The 15,887-nt window shown below is 38.4% G+C and overlaps 1 protein-coding gene and 1 non-coding gene across 3 annotated transcripts in view; one reads left to right on the top strand and one right to left on the bottom strand.

The window, feature by feature from the left end:
- Nucleotides 1-15,887, top strand: part of Gsk3b (glycogen synthase kinase 3 beta) — a 144,184-nt gene that overhangs the window by 8,343 nt on the left and 119,954 nt on the right. The window lies entirely within an intron of this gene.
- On the bottom strand, nt 14,015-14,129 carry LOC138832732 (U5 spliceosomal RNA). Its single transcript, XR_011373664.1, has one exon. It is a non-coding gene; the product is annotated as a U5 spliceosomal RNA (small nuclear RNA).

Here is a 15,887-nt window from a genome sequence, read left to right on the forward strand (position 1 = left end):
AAATGAAAATATTAAGGTTTATGTTGACATAAGAAGTAATATATGATTTTTTTGTTTAATGTTAAGTCAGAGCATTCCATTGAAGAATAATGACAATTCATAAGTGAAGCTAGTATATTTATGTCCCAGGTTATATTAGTATGTCATTATTAAGTTTTAAAATTAGTCATTATTAAGGATTAGTTTCTTCATTTCTCTTCTAATTGCATATGCAAGTTTTCTTTACCCTTCTAAAATTTTATGCCAAATAGCAAGAAGTATTTTTAAAATTGTTTATTCAGGTAATTAGTCAGCTATATATTGGACATCATTAGTGTCTAAAATTTGGAATTATTTAGTATAGGCTCAATAGCTTCAAGGGAAATTACTCTGGGAATAGGTTCAAATAGGTTTAGGAGATATCACTCTGATAATTATCCAAAATACTTACCTAAAGAAGGTTAAAGTAGAGCTGGGGACCCATGGCTCATGCATATAATCCTAGCACTCAGGATGCTAAGATTGAAGGATCGCAGTTTGAAGCCAGCTCTGGCAGGAAAGTCTGTGAGACTCATCTCCATTAAACTACCAAAAGCCAGAAGTTGAGCTGTGGCCCAGGTGGTAGAGTGCTAGTCTTGAGAATAAAACTCAAGGATAGTGCAGTGCCCATGTTCAAGCCACAGGATCTGAGGGAAGAAAAAAGAAGGTTAAAGTATACTAACTTAACCCTTTTTTTTAAGTTTTGGCAATACTGGCATTTGAACTCAGGACCTTGGACTTGCTAGGCAGGCAGTCTGCTGTAGAGCTATGCTCCTAGCCGTTTTTTTTGCACTCATCAGTTTTTTGTTTGTTTGTTTGTTTTGTCGGTTGTGGGGCTTGAACTCTGGGTTTGGGCGCTGTCCTTCGCTCTTCAGCTTAAGGCGAGTGCTCTACTGCTTGAGCCATAGCGCCATTTCTGGTTTTCTAGTGGTTTATTGGAAGATAAGAATCTCGGGGGGGGGGGGGCTGGGAAGGTGGCTCAGTGGTAGAGTGCTTGCCTTGCATGCATGAGGCCCTGGGTTCAATTCCTCAGCACCACATAAGCAGAAAAAGCTGGAAGTGGTGCTGTGGCTCAAGTAGTAGAGCACTAGCCTTGAGCTGAAGAGCTGAGGGACAGCACCCAGGCCAAGTTCAGGCACCATGACTGGACCCCCCAAAAAAAGTCTTTAGTATTGTCCCAATACTATAACCTTCCAGGTCTTCTGTCATCCATCTACATTTATTACTTAGCAACAGGGCTTTATCTGTTTCAAGGTTTATTTTATAATTTTCTACTTGGTATATATGTGGAATTCCAGTTTGGAGTTTTACTTGCCTCTGTTTGTGGAATGCTTAGATGACATGGAATCATGGAATCATTTAAGCTTTTTTTTTTTTTTTTTTGGCCATTCCTGAGGCTTGAACTCAGGGCCTGGGCACTGTCCTTGAGCCTCTTTTCACTCCAGGCAAGTGCTCTACCACTTGAGCCGCAGCACCACTTCTGGCTTTTTCTGTTTTTGTGGTACTGAGGAATCAAACCCACGGCTTCATGCATGCTAGACAAGAATTCTACCACTAAGCCACATTCCCAGCCTTGTATAAGCTTTCTATGAGCTGTGAATAGCTATCTAGAAAACAAGTTTGCCAAATAACACTTCTGGCCTATGTAATGAAAATTTTAAAAATGCACATACCAGTTGTGCTGGGGAAAGAATTGTAGCAAAGTACTTTTCCTTCTTTTGTAGGTGTGAGGAATTCTTAGGGGATTAACTAAAACTGTAACTAAAAAAATTGGGTGTTTTAGGTTCTCCCCTTAAAATTTTTTAAAATTGAAATTAGGTGATTACATAAATTTTACATATTTCACAGTATTGTGGAATAGTGATACTTAATTAAAGTCACAAACACATTTTTAACCTTCACAAGGCAAATTGTCATTATCACAGCCTATAAAGTTTGTGGATATTGGGTGTTTTAGTCCCCCCCCCCTTTTTTTTAATGTGCTGATATTGTGAGGTAAGCTCAGGGCCTTGCATTCTTACTTGGCTTTCTTGTTCATGGTTGGTGCTCTACCATTTTAACTTTTTTTCTGGTTAAAGATTGAAGTCTAGAAGACTTTTATGCCTGGTTTGACTTGGAACTTTATCTTTCAGGTTTCAGCCTCCCAGGTAGATAGGATTACAGTATGATAGCTACCAGCACTCAGCCAAATCTTTATTTTCTGAACATGAATTAGATAAGGTAAAATGCCAATGTTGAAACAGTGAATATTTAGTAACAGTTAAAATGCTTCCCATTGTAAGATGGGTACTGGTGGTTTACCTGTAATCCTAGTTGCTTGAAAGGGTCATTATGGTTTGAGGTTTGTTTAGGCCTATATATGAGACCCCTTTATTACCAATAACGGATGGTTACATATCCATGGCAGGTATCTGTCGTCTTAGTTATCTGGCCAGGAAGCTGAGATTACAAGGACTGTGGTTCTAGGCTAGCCCAGGCAACAGTATCTTCCAGATTCCACTTCAGTTGAAGAAGTTGCATCTATCATCCCAAATAGACAAGAAGCCTTAACAGGCAATTGCAGTTCAGATGTAGACCCCAGCCAAAAGTGAGACACTCTCAAAATTACCATTGCAAAAACTAAAGGTGTTAGTTGTTTGTTGGAGCAAAGCCCTGAGTTCAAACCCCTGTTCTCAAAAAAAAAAAGCACCAAAACTTCAGATATTTAAAACATTATCTGTAATGCCAAGAAGATATCTTGTGTATATTTCTAGAAATATTTATTTCACGATGAAGAAAAAGACATAAGAAAATTTATTTTTTCCTTTAACTTTCCATTATCAGATCTTTAGATGAGAAAACCTGTTCTGAAAGATCAGAGGTACAGAGTATGACACTATCAGTGAAGTGTGCTCTTCTTTTTAAAAAAAAATTATTCTAGGAAGTGGTGCTGTAGCTCAAGTGGTAGAGCGCTCGCCTTGAGCTGAAGAGCTGAGGGACAGTGCCCAGGCCCAGAGTTCAAGCCCCACGACCGACAAAAAAAAAAAAAAAATAAATAAATAATAAAATAAAATAAAATAATATTTATAAAAAAAAATTATTCTAATTTTTTTCTTTAAGAGCATGTGGTTTTATTCTTCTGAACCACACATACCTTAGTGTGTGTGTGTGTGTGTACACATGCACGCGCGCATGTGTCAGTCTTAGGGCTTGAACTGTGGGCCTGGGCCCTGTTCCTGAGCTTTTGTGCACAAGGCTGGTGCTCTACCACTTGAACCACAGCTCCATTTATAGCTTTTTTGGTGCTTAATTGGGGATAAGAGTCTCATGGCTTGCCTGCCCAACTGGCTTTGAACCTCCATCTTAAGGTCTCAGTGTCCTGATTATAAGTATGAGCCATGAGCACCTAGTTATTTCTTATTATTTTAAAAAATTACTGTTTCTATAAATTAATACATTCATGAGATTAAACATTCAAATAGTATAGAAAGGCTTGAAATAGAAACCTTGCTATCTCTTCCTCAGCCTTCCTTTTCAGATAAAACTTTAATAGCTTTCTCTAGTAGTTCTTGTCATATTTTTAGTTTTAGTTTAGTTTTAAAATTAATGTTAGGTATTTCTGTCTCCTCATTATAATAGATATTATTTATTAGTATGTCTGCCTTTTGTTATTATGCTAATGTAATTATACCACTGTTTTTAGTTGAATATTTAAATTATTCTTAGCATCTAGACTGAACAAAATTCATAGCAGAAATGAGTTGGTACAATGTTCATATTTTCTCTGAAAACCAGCTTTACTAAGATTTAATTCACATACCATAAAATCCATCATTTGAAGTGTAAATTTTATTGGGTTTTAGTATGCCCATTGAGTGTTCAACCATCACCATGATTTAATTTTAGGATTCTTTTAACATCTCAGAAAGAATCCTTTACCTATTAGTGGTCATTTAGGCAGCTGCTAATCTCTGTATTCTTATTCTGAACTTCAAATAAGTGGACTTATCTACCACGTGCTCATGGGTCTTGAACTCAGAGCCCGTGCATTTTCTTTTAGCTCTTTTACTCAAGGCTATGCTCTGCCACTTTGAGTCATAGCACCACTTCCGGTTTTCTGGTGCTTATGTGGAGATAAGAGTCTTTCAGACTTGCCTGCCCAGGCTAGTTTTGAACTGAGATCCTCAGATCTCTACTTCCTGAGTAGATAGGATTATAGGTGTGAGCTACCAGCGCTTGGCTTATATGGCCTTTTGTGACTTTTACGTAGCATAATGTCTTCAAGATTGTTCCATGTGGCACATTATATTAGTGTTTCCTTCCTTTGGTTGCTGAATAATATTTTACTATATAGAAATACCACAATTTATGTATGCCTTTATTAGTTTATAGATATTTAGATTGTTGCTGCTTTTTGGCTAGTATGAGTAATTCCTGTTGTGAATATTTGTGAACAAATTTTGTTGTAGACATGTATTTGCAGGTCTTCTAGATATGTACCTAGTAGTGCAATTGTTGGGTTATATATATGTATACATATATATATATATGTAAATTCTATATTTAACATTTTTAAGGAACTATGGAACATTTCCAAAATCATAATCACATCTTCTTTAATATTTTTTTTCTTTTTTCTTTTTGTCAATGTGGGACTTGAACTCAGGGCCTGGCACTGCCCCTGAGCTCAATGCATGTTGCTCTACCATTTTGTTTTTCTGGTTAATTGGAGATGAGAGATCTCAGTCTCCTGCATAGCTAGGATTACAGGGGTGAGCCATTATCCCCATTATCCCATTTAACAGACTTCTCTCAGGATTGTTACCTACCCTGCTCCCCGCCCCCCCTTGCCCCTCTCTTTTCCTGGAATGTCCTGTTTCTTAGAGCCCTCTTTTTTTTTTTTTTTTTTTTTTTTTTGGTTGGTCGTGGGGTTTGAACTCTGGGCCTGGGCACTGCCCCCTCAGCTCTTCAGCTCAAGTCTAGCGCTCTACCTCTTGAGCTACAGCACCACTTCCAGTTTTCTGGTGGTTTATTGGAGATAAAAGTTTCACGGACTTTCCTGTAGGGGCTGGCTTTGAATCACGATCCTCAGGTCTCAGCCTCCTGAGTAGCTAGGATTACAAGCGTGAGCCACCTGAGCCCGGCTTAGAGCCCTCTTTCTGTTGCTGGTGTCTGACCTGGTTGTTTTCCTGGACCCATTAAACAGATGTCATCTTCTGATTTCATTTATTGCTCTTCAGGGTTGGCTGTCCTGTTATGCTAGATCCAATATCTTTGTTTCACTAAATATTTACTATCTCATATAATCTTCCAAAGTCAGCCAGCAGTGCCCAAATTACTAACCAACTGTTCAGTGAAAATAATCTGGAAAAGTTCCTTTTTTGTTCCCTCTTTCTGCCTCCCTTCCCTTCTGGCCTCTTGGGTGTACTGGGTACTGGGATTATTAGCATCTTCCCTCCTCCCTCCTGCACACTGGACTCATTTTGTTTTCTTAATTTTTTGGGGGTGAGGGTTCGGTCATGGGGCCTGAACTCTGGGCCTGGGAGCTGTCCCTCAGCTCTTCAGTTCAAAGCTAGCACTCTACCACTTGAGCCACAGTGCCACTTCCGGCTTTTTTCTTTTTGCTTATGTGATGCTGAGGAATCGAACCCAGGGCCTCATGCATGCAAGGCAAACGCTCTACCACTGAGCTACCTTCCCATCTTCATTTTGTTTTCTATATTTGCTCCAGATGGGTAGTTAGGAAGATTACACATTTTGGGGGGCAACTTTTTTGTATGGAGGGATAGAAAAACAGATGTCAGCAGGTTATCATTATAGTCAACTAATTTATTGCCAGTTCTGGGGCTTGAACTGAGGGCCTGAGCTGCTTTTGCTTAAGGCTAGCACTCTACCACTTGGGCTACAGTGCTTTTTCTGTTTATATAGTGCTGAGAAATCGAACCCAGGGCTTTGTGCATTCTAGACAAGCACTCTACCGCTAAGCCACATTACCAGCCCCTACAACTCTTAATATTAAGAAATTGTTTAGATTAGAGCTTTTCAGAATTAGACAAACCATATAGACAAATTTCAAATTTCCTGTGGGTCATATAAAGGAAGACATGCATGAGATAAAATTTAATGTTTTACTTAAATCTAAAATTCAATATATAATGAATGCAAAATTTTTTATATTTATTTTTTGGTAATCTTCATAACCTAGTATTTCACACTTAACATAAAGATTTAAGTAGCATTTCAAGTGTTCAGTAAATACAAGGTGCTAGTGGTACTGTATTTAGGTTCAGAATTTTGTTCAGGAACTACATTACTATTTTGAACCTAACAAATAACACTTTTTAGTGATTTTCAAGTAATAGAATGTATGTCTGGTTTAAAACATTTTATTGATTTGTGTCATTTTGTGTGTTTGTGTTGTGGTATGTGGTGTGTGTGTGTGTATGTTTGCAGTTTATTTTGCAGGTTTATCTCATTAAAGAAGATAAATTTGCCAGGCACTAGTGGGTCATCCCTGTAATTCTAGCCACTCAGGAGGCTGAGATCTGAGGATTGGGGCTCAAAACCAGCCTGAGCAGGGGAGTCCATGAGACTTTCCAATTAACCACCAAAATACCAGAAGTAGAGCTGTATGTAGATCAAGTGGTAGAGCACTGGCCTTGAGCACAAAAGCTTATAGAGACAGTGTCCAAGCCTGCATTCAAGCCCCAGGATCAACGTACACACACAAAGGGTGAGTTTTATGTTCCCTGAAGGTGCTTACTATGGGGAGTAATGATTCCCACCCCCCTCCCCCTATGTTTTAGCATAGTTGTTACCTGACTATATTTGTTGTTGCTGCGATTGTCCTGGCCTCAAGAAATTTGAATGGGCCAAATGGTCTTTGTTAAATGTTCTTTTCTCTTGATGTTTCGTTTGATGACTTAGTCACTCATTCTTTACCCTGAGGCCTGAGATGCACTTGGATATAACTACCGCTGCACTCTCTTTGACCTTTATCTTCTGCCTTATATTCTAGCCAACTTACTTGCTAATTCCTTCTTTCATAGGAGCTCATAAGTTCTGACATGGCATAAATATTTTACTCACCTTCATATTCCCTGCAGTGTAAAAACATAGTGCTTTGTATATTAAGTCACTTAATACATATTTACATTGAAGGCAGTTTGTCAAGGTACTGTGGTGTATAGTAGTGTGATGGTAAGGAATTTCTAGGTCACCAAATTATTACTGATACCTAGACACATTTAAAGTTTTGATTTTTGAGAACTTAAGAAGTTAAACTATTTTTTCTTAAATGTGAAGGAACAGTAGTAGGGAAGGGAAAGAGAAATACACACATTCATTCCTCTGTGTGCTTAGCAATGTGTGGCTTTGAATTCTTTGGATGTGTGAAAGAAAGAGTGAAAGAATCCAGGTTCTGGGTTGTAATACCTTTGAAACATTGAATATATACAAGTCCTCTAGTATTTTTATTTTGAATGGATGAGGATAGAAAAGAGATTTATAAAAGGGAAACTTGATATTAGTGTCTTTTCACCAAGTAGCCTATTCTGTAAATACTAGGAATAAATTAAAGATTTAAGTATAAACAATTTTTCTTCATGGATGTACTTAAGTATGTAATTGTATTGTGAGAGAGAAATGAAAACTGAATCTTTAATGATAGATTTTTTGATGAACTTGAATGTAACAATAGATTTTTGATAAACTAGAATGCATTATACTATCAGTTTTAGCACTTTCCCAAGTGGTGAAAGTGCTAATAACAGAATAGATTCTATAGTTAAATATGGCTATCTAATTTGGTTTGAGAAGGAATTGTTTCCCATTGATCAGCATAGTGCATATATACCTCCATGACATGCTTAGTTGGCTTAAGTTAAAATTCTTTTTTTTTTTTTTTTGGGTCTGGTTGTGGGGCCTGAACTCTGGGCCTGGGTGCTGTCCCTCAGTTCTTCAGCTCAAGGCTAGCACTCTACTTGAGCCACAGCGCCACTTCCGGCTTTTTTCTTTTTTCTTATGTGGTGCTGAGGAATTGAACCCAGGGCCTCATGCATGCAAGGCAAGCGCTCTACCACTGAGCCACCTTCCCAGCCCTAAGTTAAAATCCTTAGACATGGAGAGATTTGTTTTCTCTTTAAGTAAGGAAATACTTGGCTAAGCCTTTCTTGAAAGAGAAGTAAAGAACAAGGTATTTAATTCTATTTATTATTATTATTTTTATTAAGGAGAGGTTCATTGTGACATTTTCACACATGGATAAATGTATCCCAATCAACTTCATCCCTTCTGTTTGGCCTTCCTTACTCCCTTCCCTCCCTTCTTAAAAGTTTCAACAGGTTTCACAAACATGATGTATCTAATTCTTTTTAAGTTCACTTGAACATAAGGGATACATTTTACCTAGCGGCTTCTAAAACTTTTAATATGCAATTTCTGCTTAGCTCTTTGGAAGTTAAGACCCGGTGGTGGTGGCTCAGGACTGTAATCCTAGCTACTCAGGAGGCTGAGATCTGAGGGTCATGGTTCAAAGCCAGCAGGGACAGGAAAGTCCATGAGACTCTTATCCCCAATTAACCACCAGAAAACCAGAAGTGGCACTGTGGCTCAAGTGGTAGAGCACTCTCCTTGAGCTGAAGAGCTCAGGGACAGCGCCCAGGCCCAGTTCAAGCCCCACAACTGACAAAAAAAAAGAAGAAAAAAAAAAGAAAGAAAAAGTTAAGGAATAGCTATGTATTTTGTTAGACAGATAAAATATTTTAATATTGTATTTCTGCTTTACATGGCTGCATGTGAACGTTTTAGAAAGAATAACAATTATTAGTAAGAAGCAAAATAGGCGGAAGCGGGCCCATTCCTGGGTCCTTAGTCTTTAGTGTTTCCTGTGTAGTGTATGTCTATAAATTACACACCATTTGTTCACTTTCAGTATTTAGCAGTAAGATACTTGAAATGCAGTTTTACATTTTTCTTGTTGAAGAAAAAACAACACATCCATATTTTTTGTTTTTATCACATATTTCCAAGAAAGCTTGTGTACACTGTGAGATTTAGGGAAGATTAAAGGTACTACTTATGACTAAAGAGAGTGGAAGAGGAAACTAGAAAAAAAGTTTCAGCTTATGGTAGGTATTGATTTTCCCTGGTTATTATTTGGTGGTGGCTAGATCTTTTAGTACTAATATTGGGTTCAGCTACCGTTCCCCCTGGCCCCCCTTTTTTAAACTTTACTTTGGCAGTGTTTGAGACTATATTTTTCCCTATTTAATGTATGGGGAAGCTGAGGTAAACATGTTTTAAATGACTTATTTAAGGTCTTACAGCTAGCAGAAAATATGTACAAATGTTAACTCATGCCCTCCAGACTTACTCATTATATTATTGCATTGAACTAAGTAATATAATACTTTCTTATTTGCTGCATCTACAAGACAAATATACTTTATAAATGAGAAAACTGAGTTTATAGCTGTATGTTGACTTATTAACTGCCATATGATCTCCATAATTTGGAAAGGAAATAGATTGTATTATGAAAATGGATGTTTTTTTTCTTTTTTATATTATTTTATTGTTATTGTAAAGGTGATGTACGAAGGGTTTACAGTTACATAAGTCAGGTAATGAGTACATTTCTTTTCAAACAGTGTCACCTCTTCGAAAATGGATGGTTTATTTGTCACTTTTTGATTAGTTTTATTTTTAGTTTTTTTTTTGTTGTTGTTGGTTGTGGGGCTTGAACTCTGGGCTTGGTGCTATCCCTCAGCTCTTCAGCTCAAGGCTAGCACTCTACCACTTGAGCCACAGTGCCACTTCCAGCTTTTTCTGCATATGTGGTGCTGAGGAATCGAACTCAGGGCCTCATGCATGCAAGGCAAGCACTCTACCACTGAACTACCTTCCCAGCCCTGTGAGATGGGTTTAGTTTGCATTTCCTTTATGACTAAGGATGTTGAAAGTTTCTTATGTATTTATTAATCATTTACATTTCTTCTTCTTTTGTTTGTTTTTGTCAGTTGTGGGGCCTGAACTCTGGGCTTGGGCACTGTACCTGAGCTCTTCAGCTCAAGGTTAGCACTCTACCACTTGAGCTGCAGCACCACTTACTGCTTTTTCTGCTTATGTGGTGCTAAGGAATCGAACCCAGGGCCTCGTGCATGCAAGGCAAGCACTCTACCACTGAGCCACTTTCCCAGCCCTACATTTCTTCTTGTGAGAACTTTTGTTCAGTTCACTTGCCTATTCATTAATTGAATTATTTATCCTTTGTTCTTTAATATTTTAAGTTCTATATATACTCTGGATATTAATCTTTGTTGAATTGCTAGCAAAAGTGTTCTTTCATTCAATTGGTTGTTTCTTAATTCTGGTGTTTGTTTTTTTAACCTATACAGAAACTCTTAAATATGATCTAGTCCCATTTTGTTAATTCTTGTTCTTGTTTCCTGGACAATCATTTGTTGGGGCTATCCTTTTCTCCAGTGTTTTGTCAGTGTTTTTAATTCATCTCTTTTATCTTTAATTTTTATCATCAACCTTTGATGCCCTGTTTAACTTCTAATTCTATTACCTAGACTTCTGATTGGATTTTTTATTTAGCAACTGAACCTTTTATGTGCAAGATACCATTTTTTCAAGATTTCCATCTTTATTGAGTTCCCCTTTAATAGCTTGCATCTTCCTCTTTTTTTTCACTCAGCTGTTTGTATTCTCTTGTGTTTGTTTTATCTTGTTTGTATCCTTGAATTCACTCTGGTGTTTAAACATCATTTTCTTCTTGTACTTTTTTTACTCTCTCTTTATTGTAGCATTAGTTGTTTTGTTTTGTTTTTTTTCCCCAGTCCTGAGGCTCAAACTCAGGGCTTGGGCACTGTCCCTGAGCTTCTTTTGCTCAAGGTTAGCACTGTTATCACTTGAGCCACAGTGCCACTTCTGGCTTCATGCATGCAAGTATATACCACTAAGCCCCATTCCCAGCCCTATGGCCTATGGCATTAGATTTTTCTTTGTTTGTTTGTTTTGTTTTTGTTTTTTGTTAGTTGTGGGCTTGAACTCTGGGCCTGGGCACTGTCCCAGAGCTCTTCAGCTCAAAGCTAGCGCTCTACCACTTGAGCCACAGTGCCACTTCCAGTTTTCTGGTAGTTTATGGGAGATAAGAGTCTCATGGACTTTCCTGCCTGGGCTGGCTTTGGACCGCAATCCTCAGATCTTAGCCTCCTGAGTAGCTAGGATTACAGGGGTGAGCCACTGGCGCCCCTTGTTTTATAATTAGGGCAGTAACAGAAAGGAGAAAGAGGGGATAGTTCTATTAGAATAGTATTAGATATTTGGTTATAGGGTAAGATAGGTTGAGAAGGCATGAGAGCTAGCTTTATAGGAGAGGTTAATGAGAAGTAGAAAGTAGAAAAAAAGTAATGTGTTTGATAAGGGAGAGGAGAGATAAAGTAGGAGGGGTTGAGCATGTCTGGGCACACGCACTCACGCACACCAGACAACACCACTGGCCAAGGAAAAGAGAAAGAAAAAGAAGCAACTCTCAAAGCTGCTAGCACAATATAAAAACAAACAAAAATCCCCCAAACTGATATTTCAGTCATCTAGTTACTAGGTATGGGTATAGGTAATGAGAAAGAATTAGGGATAGGGGAATAGGATTAGAAGAAAATATGATAAGGAAAGCATTCCACTTGTCAATAGAAGGAGGGTATAAATGGGAGTGAGCATGATACTATGGGAAGGGTATGATATTATGATTTGAAAGGGAATACTAAAAGGCAAATAGTGTAATTCAGGTCTGGTGATTCTAGAGAAAAGAGAAGTAAAATAGAAATTAAATGGGAACAGGTAAGAGGATGACACAAAAATGTAGATGTTAAAAGGCAAATACCCTTTATAAGAGTACAGTTAAAAAAAAGCAAACATACAACAAAATAAAATACTAAATCAAAACAAGAACTAAGACACACAGACTACACAGATTTTTATTTATTTATTTTGTTTATTTTTTTGTTGGTTATGGGGCTTGAACTCTGGGCCTGGGCACTGTCCCTGAGCTCTTCAGCTCAAGGCTAGCGCTCTACCACTTGAGCCATAGTGCCACTTCAGTTTTCTGGTGGTTAATTGGACATAAGAGCCTCACAGACTTATCTGCCTGGGCTGGCTTTGAACCATGATCCTCAGATCTCAGCCTCCTGAGTAGCTAGGATTATAGGCGTGAGCCACCAGCACCCGTCAACACACACTTTTATATAGCAAAATAGAAGTTTTGATCAGTAGTACGTGCATACATATATACATATGAGTGTGATGAGTGTGTATATTTTTTCTTTTTCTTTTCTTTCTTTCTTTTTTTTTTTTTGTATAAGAGGCTGCTTTAGGTTTGGGTGTTAGGGCTTTGCTTCTCTCAGAAGACCTTACTTAGAGTCGGGCCCTAAAGATTTTAAACTAGTGGCTGATGCTGCTATTAATTGACATAGCCAGGAGTCCTAAGGGTGTTTTGCTGCCAGACATCTGGAGCAGCTGTCTCTATCTAATGGTGGGCTGTGCTAGGCTTTTTTGAGCTGCTGCACAAACTATGGCGTAGCTTACCAGCGAGTGCCAGGTGTGTGCTGTGCCTCTTTGGTGTTGCAGCTCTTTCCAAGCTCTTTGCACAGCTGCCACCCAGGTGCCTCTGCTATCTGGGTCAGGTCAGCTCTGTCTCTTGTACCGTCACTGGGTTTCTCTAGCCTCTGGTTTTTAATCTCTGATAGACATTTCGACCCTCACCTCACACACCTCTTCTAACTGATTTATACACACGTTCTATGGCAAAGAGTCCTGTGAGTCAAGATAATTGCTCCTTGTTTCTGGGCGGGCAATTTTTCTAAAGATGGTGACTCTGTTGTTCTCTGAGGTATAGGGAAGATGTGAAGTTTCTTAGTTTCCCCAGTCCATCCTCTCACAGTGGATTTAGTCACCGCCTCCCAGACCCCTGTGCTAGAGATGAGGCTTGCACAGTTGAATTTGACAATCCTTTGGCCTGATCAACCCCAGATTCCTTTCCCCCAGCTGATAAAGCTGGAAACCTGCTTTTAACTCCTTGTTGGGAGTCTAGGTTCTGTGCCTTGTCCATTCTTTCCATTTTTTCTTCAGAATCTGATGACTTTTGTGTCATTGGATTCTTTCCAGTTACAGAGTGAAAATTTTTCCTCTTTCCTTGCCTCTCTGTCTCTATAGTTACTTTTCAGATAAAGCCTTGTGGTTTTTGTCAGGGATAGGACTCAAACTATCATCTTCCTATGTATTACCTGAATAGCTGTGACTACACCAGGCCTGGCTTAATAATTGAGATGAGATTTTTCTGGCTGGCCTTGAACTGCAAACTCCAGATATCTTCTTTTTTTGTAGATGGAATTACAGGGATAAATCACTGTGTCTGGCTAGTTTAGAAGTCTTATTTATTGTTGAGTGTTATGGAGTCTTGAATTCCACTCCTTGGTCTTGCTAGAGCTCCACTACTTAAGCCCTGCTCCCAGACTTTTTTAAATTTTTGCTTCAGTTAATTTTTAATTTTAGCTGGCCTGCGACTGTAGTCTTTCTATTGGTGCCTTTGAACTGTGATTACAGGCATTTGGTACCATGTTCTGCTTGCTTTTTTGAGATAGAGTCTAGATAAATTTCTTTTTCTTTCCCTTCCTTCCCCCTTTCTCACATAGTGTGAAAAAGTCACACTATGCTACCTGTGCTAGCCTCAAACTTGTGATCCTCCTGTCTCAACCTCCTGACTGCTTGAAATATAGCTTTGTACCACTCTGCTTGGTTGTTTTCTGTTTATTTTTGTTTGTTTGTTTTGCCTGTCCTGGAACTTGAACTCAAGGCCTGGGTACTGTTCAAGGCTAGCACTCTACTACTTGAGTCATATTCCTAGCCCTATTTGTTGTTGTTGTTTTAAAACTTTAAGTGCTATCAGTTAAGCTTTATGTTGAATAATGGGTGAAGATTATTGAATAGAAGTAGGGCTTTTTTTTTTTAAGGTGGCCTTGACAAGGCAAGGCCTCAAAAATTGGAATATGACTCAGTGTTGTTCTTCTCCACAGAAATCTTTAGTAAAAGGCCAAAGATTTATACGATCTGAAGAAAAACCAGAGTATACAGTAGGACTTTAAAAAATGACTTTGAGATACTTTTCCTTGTTTGTCGTTTATATGTATAGATTGTATATATTTGTGTGTACTTTCTAAATTTGCTATAATTCTTGCTATAAAATCTGTAAGGTGGTGTGAACTGTTAAGTTCTTCTTTACATTCCCCTAAAGACTCAAACCTAGTTTTGGGGGGAAAAAATCAAGGAATTTTTTATTGTTTTAATCTAGTATGGCTTGATACTAAAAGTAAATCAGATAATGTGAAGCTGCCTATTAACCATTAGAATGAAATGTATTTTTTTTTTCCCTCCTGTGCCAGTTCTGTGGCCTATATTCAGAGCCTGGGCGCTATCCCTCAGCTTTTTTGCTCAAGGCTAGCACTCTACCACTTGAGCTACAGCTCCTCTTCTGGCTTTTTGGTGGTTAATTGGAGATAAGAGTCTCATAGACTTTCCTGTCTGGGCTGGCTTTGAACCATGATCCTCAGATCTCAGCATCCTGAGTAGATAGGATTAAGGGCATGAGCCACCAGTGACCAGCAGAAATAATTTCTTTAAAAACAGGGAAACCCCTTGCCTATCGTATTCATCACTGGATGTCCAGTACCTAGGACAGCGACTTAGCTCCTCATGCTTTCCATCCTTTTTTTCTCCCCTTGTTTCACTAGATATTGTAATTGAATCACAGTATGCAAACCATTCTCTGTCCTTTTTTTTAATTTGTCAGTATATCGTTGACATTTTCCTATAACACTATTTGAAGTATTCTTTAAAGTGATATGAGCAAATGGAGAAACTACAGATTATTCTATTGTAGTTAGATCATTTTTTAGTTTTTAGGTAGTTGTTTTTTTTTTTTTTTTTTTTTTTTTTGGTCAGTTTTAGGGCTTGAACTCAGGGCCTGGACATTGTCCCTGAGCTTTTTTTTTGTTTTGTTTTGTTTTGTTTTTGTCGGTCGTGGGGCTTGAACTCTGGGCCTGGGCGCTGTCCCTCAGCTCAAAGCGAACGCTCTACCACTTGAGCTATAGTGCCACTTCCGGTTTTCTGGTGGTTTATTGGAGATAGGAGTCTCACAGTCACTCCTGCCTGGGCTGGCTTTGAACCGCGATCCTCAGATCTCAGCCTCCTGAGTGGCTAGGATTACAGGCGTGAGCCACCAGCGCCCGGCTGTCCCTGAGCTTTTTCTATTCAAGGCTAGTGCTTTACCTCTTTGAACCACAGTGCCACTTCCTGTTTTCTAGTGGTTAATTGGAGATAAGATTCTTACAGTCTTCCCTGTCCAGGATGGCATTGAACCAAGATCCTCAGATCTCAGCCTCCTGTGTAGCTTGTATTTTCTCTCTGACTTAGGAATTAGTATTTTATTTTGACATCTTAGCAGAGGATACTATTTTAGTGTTATGATGTGGTGACAGTGTGTAACTTCATGTAGGTTCATGAAACTTGCTCATAGCAACATCTTTTAAAATGCATATGATTATCCTGACTATGAATATTGGAGTGATTTACTGTAAAATATTTTTCATAGGCAAACCACACAGGAGGAATACAAATAGCCAACATGTGAAAGAAGGATCAATTTAATATAACTGAGGAAAATAAAAATAAAATGAAATAAACTTAACACTCATTTCCCAAAAGATTGAAACTATCATATTCACTTTGTGACAGGAGTTTTCCAGAGCTATATTGCTTTGGCAAATAAATTTGGATTTTTTTTTTCCTGGAACACAGTCAGAGTTTTGGAAGTTATACTTGTGGGGTTT

Source organism: Dipodomys merriami, unplaced genomic scaffold (genome assembly GCF_024711535.1).
Source record: "Dipodomys merriami isolate MVZ:Mamm:240054 unplaced genomic scaffold, mDipMer1.0.p SCAF_2, whole genome shotgun sequence".
NCBI lineage: Eukaryota > Metazoa > Chordata > Mammalia > Rodentia > Heteromyidae > Dipodomys > Dipodomys merriami.